Source organism: Aegilops tauschii, chromosome 5 (genome assembly GCF_002575655.3).
Source record: "Aegilops tauschii subsp. strangulata cultivar AL8/78 chromosome 5, Aet v6.0, whole genome shotgun sequence".
NCBI lineage: Eukaryota > Viridiplantae > Streptophyta > Magnoliopsida > Poales > Poaceae > Aegilops > Aegilops tauschii.
The window spans coordinates 148,985,339-148,994,049 of NC_053039.3; positions in this window are offsets into that span (position 1 = coordinate 148,985,339).

Here is an 8,711-nt window from a genome sequence, read left to right on the forward strand (position 1 = left end):
TCACGTATCCAAAAAATGAAGTTCAATATTAAGATAAGGAAATTCCACTAGATATTTTGAAAATCACCAACAAAAGATGAAGTTTTACTTATCATTAAACATCTAATGCAGCTACCATAGTAATTAAAAAAAATTGAATGACAAAAACTTCAACTTCACTGTTCGAAACAGAAATCTTGCCTTCAGTGTCAGAGTCTTCATGTTGTTGTTCTTCAGAGCTAACCAAAAAATTTACTTGGCTAGGTTGCGACGAAACCAACACAGCCTCACTGTACTGCCCTACTGTAGCAACATCAGCATTATCTGGGCTTATAACAGTCTGGTTAACCACAACATCCTTGGATACCTCAGCTGCATGAGGCTCCACTCTGAATACATCAGGAACATCGTTGGGCATCAGACAAACGGGAGAGGCAACAACTCTACCAGCAGGAACAACATTCTCCAGTGGCTTTTCAATGCCAACATCAGGATCTTCATGCCGACTAGGGGAAACAATATCGTGGGACTCCAGAGCTACGGAAGGTTCTGCACTGTCGATGGCAACCGATACAGAAGCGTCAACATTGCCACCACCACACTACAAAAAAATACACTTCCGTGATGATACGTGTTTGTCACAGTAGGTCACGTTTTCTGTCATGCATGTACATCCATGACAAATTTATGACAGAATCAAGATAGTCATACCTGTGCTGTCGTAGAAGTGTTCCATGACATTACCGAAATTATCATCACGGAAGTGTCCACTTCCATGACGATAAATCGCGCGTCATAGAAGTGCTTTCGTCAAGGGTGACCGACAAGTGGCATCGACCGTAACGGCTCGCCGTTAAGCTATCGGGTCCGATTTTGGATCCGATAACTCGTTAACAGCCCGGACCAATGGGGATTTTCCACGTGTAAAATTCTCATTGGCCGACGGAACCACGTGTCAGCTCCTCGTTGGGACAGATGTCATCCACTCATTGGACAGGAGGCGCCTATGATACGTCGACACGTGGCCGGCCCAATAGAGGCCCATTCCGGTGAAAATGCCGGCCCAGCTAAAGGCCCACCATGTTTTCTCAGACACTAGTGGGCTAGCCCGTTAACAGCCTGCCATGTTTTGGGTCAAATTAAGGCCCATATCAGATCAGGCCCGTCCACAGCCTGCCGAGTTTTGGGCCAACTTACGGCCCAGATCGGATCAGGCTCGTTAACAGGCCACTGTACCTTTGGGCCCATTCTAAGACATGTTTATATTTCAGCCTGTTAAATGCCCGTTTACCAGTTCGGCCCGATAATAGTTTCAGCCTGTTAGCGGCCCGTGGAGTATCTGGGACGTTGTCAGCCCGGTTTAACTTTAGGCCATTTAACGACCCACTGTCAGGACCCCGATCCTAAGTCACACCGATCTAGCATGTAACACATTATATCACTTTGCGGCCTCACGCACGGTATTCCCACGGGTGCCACCTTACCTGGCCCGGGACCGTTTGTGCCTTTTGGCTCACCTATATGATAGTGTCGCTAGTATCCATATGACAGAGAACCCGGGCCGACATGACTAGTCGTGAACCCAAAGTGGTGCTAACTTACGGGAACAGGCATACATGAACCAGCATCGAACGTGTCGGTCATCAGCGTGTGAATCCGGGCTGTAGCAACTGGGCTAACAGGACTCTAGGAACCCGGGCTGTAGCAGGCTAGCAGGACTCCGGAAGTCACCGCGTGACATTTCCCCGAAGGGACAGACACAGGAACGAAGTGGATCACATGCCGGCCTGTCTAAGTGTTCCAGAGCAGTAGTAACTGGGTTAGTAGGACTCCGGTAAACCGGGCTGTAGCAGACTATCATGGCTCAGTGGAAGCACTAGACTACATTTCCCCATAAGAGAGGCTACCAAGGATAAACAACTAGGTTATCGGATCCCACACATACCAAGCATTTCAATCATCCACACAATATGCTCGATATGTGTAAATACAACATGGCATCATAACAAAACTCTACGACTCAAAGTATTTATTCATTAGGCTCCGCCAGATATTACAAACATGGGTCTGATGACCCAGCATTCAAGTCATACAAGCAACAAGTACATGCGGAAGCTTATCCTATCTGAGTACATACAACTACAAATGAAAAAGGCTAAGAAGCCTGACTATGTGTTTTTATGTTTCAAATTAGTGTTTGTGCCAAGTAGAACCTTTGGGAAGACTTGGATGAAGTCTTTATGATCTTGCTGTAAAAAACAGAAACTTTAGCGCTCACGAGATTAGCTGCCATTTTTTACTGGAGAGTGCTTTTAGGTTGATTCTTTTTGCAGATGATTAATAGACAAATTCCTCACGTCTAACAATTTATTTCAGAATTTTTGGAGTTACAGAAGTATCCGTTTGATCTAGATTACAACAGACTGTTCTGTTTTTGACAGATCCTGTTTTTCGTGTATTGTTTGCTTATTTTGATGAATCTATGGCTAGTATCGGGGGGTATGAACCATAGAGAAGTTGTAATACAGTAGGTTTAACACAAATATAAATAAAGAATGAGTTCATTACAGTACCTTATGGTGGTGATTTGTTTTCTTATACTAACGGAGCTCATGAGATTTTCTGTTGAGTTTTGTGTTGTGAAGTTTTCAAGTTTTGGGTAAAGATTTGATGCATTATGGAATAAGGAGTGGCAAGAGCCTAATCTTGGGGATGCCCAAGGCACCCCAAGGTAAAATTCAAGGACAACCAAAAGCCTAAGCTTGGGGATGCCCCGGAAGGCATCCCCTCTTTCGTCTTCGTCTATCGGTAACTTTACTTGAGGCTATATTTTTATTCACCACATGATATTTGTTTTGCTTGGAGCGTCTTGTATGATTTGAGTCTTTGCTTTTTAGTTTACCACAATCATCCTTTATGTACACACCTTTTGGAGAGACACACATGAATCGGAATTTATTAGAATACTCTATGTGCTTCACTTATATCTTTTGAGCTAGATAATTTTGCTCTAGTGCTTCACTTAAATCTTTTTAGAGCACGGTGGTGGTTTTATTTTATAGAAATAATTGATCTCTATTGCTTCACTTATATTATTTTGAGAGTCTTTTAGAACAGCATGGTAGTTTGCTTTGGCTATAAAATTAGTCCTAATATGATGAACATCCAAGACGGGTATAATAAAAACTATCATATAAAGTGCATCGAATACTATGGGAAGTTTGATACTTGATAATTGTTTTGAGATATGAAGATGATGATATTAGAGTCATTCTAGTTGAGTAGTTGTGAATTTGAGAAATACTTGTTCTAAAGTTTGTGATTCCCGTAGCATGCACGTATGGTGAACCGTTATGTGATGAAGTCGGAGCATGATTTATTTATTGATTGTCTTCCTTATGAGTGGCGGTCGGGGATGAGCGATGGTCTTTTCCTACCAATCTATCCTCCTAGGAGCATGCACGTAGTACTTCGTTTCGATAACTAATAGATTTTTGCAATAAGCCCTGTTCAAGAATTCATCCGATTAACCAGTTAACTTGCCGATTAATCCCTACTCGTAGGGTCACCGAGTAGCCGATAAACTGAAAAATTGTTCGATTAATTAATTAAATGGCCGATTAACTTTCCAATTAGCCGATTAATCTCTTACTCGCGAGCTAACCGAGCAGCTACCAGTTAACGATTTCCTCAACAAAGGCAATATGTATGTGAGTTCTTTATGACTAATGTTGAGTCCATGGATTATACGCACTCTCACCCTTCCACCATTGCTAGCCTCTCTAATATCGCGCACCTTTCGCCGGTATCATACACCCACCATATACCTTCCTCAAAATAGCCACCATACCTACCTATTATGGCATTTCCATAGCCATTCCGAGATATATTGCCATGCAACTTACCACCGTTCTGTTTATTATGACACGCTTCATCATTGTCATATTGCCTTGCATGATCATGTAATTGACATCGTATTTGTGGCAAAGCCACCTTTATAATTCTTTCATACATGTCACTCTTGATTCATTGCATATCCCGGTACACCGCCGGAGGCATTCACATAGAGTCATATTTTGTTCTAGTATTGAGTTGTAATTTTTGAGTTATAAGTAAATAAAAGTGTGATCATCATCATTATTAGAGCATTGCCCCAAGTGAGGAAAGGATGATGGAGACTATGATTCCCCCACAAGTCGGGATGAGACTCCGGACAAAAAAAAGAGGCCATAAAAAAGAGAAAAAGGCCAAATAAAAAAAAGATGAGAGAAAAAGAGAGAAGGGACAATGCTACTATCCTTTTACCACACTTGTGCTTCAAAGTAGCACCATGATCTTCATGATAGAGAGTCTCCTATGTTGTCACTTTCATATACTAGTGGGAATTTTGCATTATAGAACTTGGCTTGTATATTCCAATGATGGGCTTCCTCAAAATGCCCTAGGTCTTCGTGAGCAAGCGAGTTGGATGCACACCCACTTAGTTTCTTTTGTTGAGCTTTCATACACTTATAGCTCTAGTGTATCTGTTGCATGGCAATCCCTACTCACTCACATTTATATCTATTGATGGGCATCTCTATAGACTGTTGATACGCCTAGTTGATGTGAGACTATCTTCTCTTTTTTGTCTTCTTCACAACCACCCTTCTATTCCACATATAGTGCTATGTCCATGGCTCACGCTCGTGTATTGCGTGAAGATTGAAAAAGTTTGAGAACATCAAAAGTATGAAACAATTGCTTGGCTTGTCATCGGGGTTGTGCATGATTAAATACTTTGTGTGATGAAGATAGAGCATAGCCAGACTATATGATTTTGTAGGGATAACTTTCTTTGGCCATGTTATTTTGAGAAGACATGATTGCTTTGTTAGTATGCTTGAAGTATTATTATTTTTATGTCAATATTAAACTTTTTCTTGAATCTTTCGGATCTGAACATTCATGCCACAATAAAGAAAATTACATTGAAAAATATGCTAGGTAGTATTCCACATCAAAAATTCTGTTTTTATCATTTACCTACTCGAGGACGAGCAGGAATTAAGCTTGGGGATGCTTGATACGTCTCCAACGTATCTATAATTTTTGATTGTTCTATGCTATTATATTATCTGTTTTGGATGTTTAATGGGCTTTATTATGCATTTTTATATTATTTTTGGGACTAACCTATTAACCGAAGAACGAGTGCAAATTGCTGTTTTTTTTTGCCTATTTCAGTGTTTCGCAGAAAAGGAATATCAAACGGAGTCCAAACGGAATGGACCTTCGGGAGAGTTTTTTTGGAACAAACGCAATCCAGGAGACTTGGAGTGGACGTCAAGGAAGCAATGAGGAAGCCACGAGGCAGGAGGGCGCGCCCAGGGGGGGTAGGCACGCCCCCACCCTCGTGGGCCCCTCGTGGCTCCACCGACCTACTTCTTTCGCCTATATATACTCATATACCCTGAAAACATCCAAGAGCACCACGAAACCCTATTTCCACCGCCGCAAGCTTCTGTACCCGTGAGATCCCATCTTGGGGGCTTTTCCGGCGCTCCGCCGGAGGGGGAATCGATCACGGAGGGCTTCTACATCAACACCATAGTTTCTCCGATGATGTGTGAGTAGTTTACCACATACCTTCAGGTACATAGTTATTAGCTAGATGGCTTCTTATCTCTCTTTGGATCTCAATACAAAGTTCTCCTCGATCTTCTTGGAGATCTATTCGATGTAATTCTTTTGCGGTGTGTTTGTCGAGATCCGATGAATTGTGGGTTTATGATCAAGATTATCTATGAACAATATTTGATTCTTCTCTTAATTCTTTTATGCATGATTTAATTATCTTTGCAAGTCTCTTTGAATTATCAGTTTGGTTTGGCCTACTAGATTGATCTTTCTTGCAATGGGAGAAGTGCTTAGCTTTGGGTTCAATCTTGCGGTGTCCTTTCCCAGTGACAGCAGGGGCAGCAAGGCACGTATTGTATTGTTGCCATCGAGGATAAAAGGATGGGGTTTATATCATATTGCTTGAGTTTAACCCTCTACATCATGTCATCTTGCCTAATGCGTTACTCTGTTCTTATGAACTTAATACTCTAGATGCATGCTGGATAGCGGTCGATGTGTGGAGTAATAGTAGTAGATGCAGAATCGTTTCGGTCTACTTGTCGCGGACGTGATGCCTATATACATGATCATGCCTAGATATTCTCATAACTATGCGCTTTTCTATCAATTGCTCGACAGTAATTCGTTCACCCACCGTAAATTATGCTATCTTGAGAGAAGCCACTAGTGAAAACTATGGCCCCCGGGTCTATCTTCCATCATATTATTTTCCTATCAATTTACTATTCCTTCCGTCTTTTATTTTGCAATTTTTACTTTCCAATCTATATGATAAAAATACCAAAAATATTTATCTTATTATCTCTATCAGATCTCACTTTTGCAAGTGGCCGTGAAGGGATTAACAACCCCTTTATCGCGTTGGTTGCAAGGTTCTTATTTGTTTGTGTAGGTACGAGGCGACTTGTGTGTAACCTCCTACTGGATTGATACCTTAGTTCTAAAAAACTGAGGGAAATACTTACGCTATTTTGCTGCATCACCCTTTCCTCTTCAAGGGAAAACCAACGCATGCTCAAGAGGTAGCAACAGACAAGGATGAAAAATTTGTTGGCACAACATGGATGCTTAAAGGCGTTGCGGGAAGTCATGTCAGCTAAGATGGAATTATCATGTGATGGATGAAAATTCGTGGAAGACGATTTGGGAGCCTCGAGCGTGTCGTACAGTCGAACGAGTTCGGCTGGGTCGGACTAGGCAGTCTGACGGATCGACGTAAGTCGGTTGGTACAGAAGACCGTGGTGGGATCGGCGACGACGACGTAGGAGCGTGATGCTGATGGTGATCGACTTCTGGGCATGGAAACACGTGTCACAATCCCGAGGCTTGTGTGGCTTCGACAAGACTATGGCGCGGGGTTGATTCAAGAAGGTGCACATGAGAGCTTGAAGTCGACGGGGTGCGAGGGTGGACTGATCATCTACCATGGAGTCATGTTGAAGGTGGAGCTGAAGTTTGGAAGACTTCACTCGGTGCTGATTGAGGGGCTACGACGTAAGTGCACAGAGAGTCGAAGCCTATTTCAGCGGGGAAAAGCGAGTGACATGCAGTTCGGACTGGAGCCCAGTAGTCTGATGGAAGCGTGAAACTAGTCATCGGTCGGTGATGATTGGTGGTACTCTGCAGTGGAGGTTGAGTGGTGTCGATTCACGACCCTTGAGACTCGACCGAGACAGTGAAGGCTCGACGCGGTAATAGTGGCGAGGCGTGCAGTATGCACGGGGCATGAAGACGGGCCAGGGCTCTGGTGGTCATACATGTGGTGAGACAACTGCGAATTTGACTCGGGATGACTACAAGCAACGGTGAAATTTCTTCAAGTTTTCGGACAGGCGGTCAAGAAAGGAGCGGTGATGTTGAGTTCAGGTAACTCTTATGTGTGACACCCAATATGTTAGTTGTTCATTTTCACGCACGTCAGTGATCAGTGTGTGATGGCGTTGGACGGATACTCTGAAAGTTGGAAGCACAAACTAGAGTAACAAGGAACTTAATTTTGCTTGAGCGTTGACTATGGTCAAGAAAAGAAGGGACTACAACTTGCAGATGGAGTCATATGGAGTCTTTGGAGTAGCAGCGGTACTCACGGGATAAGCTCAAGTCCAATGTACATGGAAGTTTGACGCATTGACGAATTCAAGGTGGTGGAGAATATTCGCCAAGGTGGAGTTTGTTGGAGTTGTGTCGAATATTATGTACAAGGTAGGTTACAGTTGGACTATGAGTTGTATTGTGTTTACATAGGATGTGGAGTCGTGTCCTAGTAGGACACTTGTATCCTAGGCCTCTCATATATAATGGGGGTAGACACATGATGTAACCTATGCCAACATAATAGCACAGGAACGCAGGGGAAGCTGGCGGCATGTGCCGGCGTCCAGGGCGACCGGGTATGGTATTGTAGCGGTGTCATGGGGATGAGCGTCCATAGTCAGGCCGTGGGGATGTAGCCATATCGGTGAACTTCGTTAACAATTCTCGGTATCGTGCTTGTGTGATTGCTTTGTCCTCGGATGATCGATGGTGGCCTCGGATTTAATTGTAACACTGTCTTGTGGTTCAAATTTGTGCTCCTGTCATGTACTCTCTTCCAACAATCGTTGTAGAACAGAAATGATGTTTTTTTGTTGCACAAATAACTCAGCACGCTTATGTATTTTGTTATCCAGTATACTTAAATGTACGCTTTACTGGGACTTACCAATGCACAATTATGTTGTTGTGATGTGACTACACAATCCTGTGATGATATATTAATTCCAAGTCAAGCAAATTATGTTGTTGATGTGAGGAATTATTGTAAGATTAGATTTTTGACTGTATCATTTTGTTTTAATTCAATATGGCAATCCCTTTATATGAAACATCATTATATATAAAGAGATGTGTGGCTGAAGGGGGATTTGAGGTTAGGAATTGGATGGAAGAGAGGGATTCACCAAATCCCTAAAATTCCCTCCTTCCAAACCCGGCAAAATTGACAAATTTGACCTATGGATGAAATCAAATCACAGAACTACCCGTAAAACTATTTCACGCGGCTGACCTTTTTGTGTGACGCCCGACACGAAGGCACCACACTACACTGTGCAACGCCTCACAAATAGGC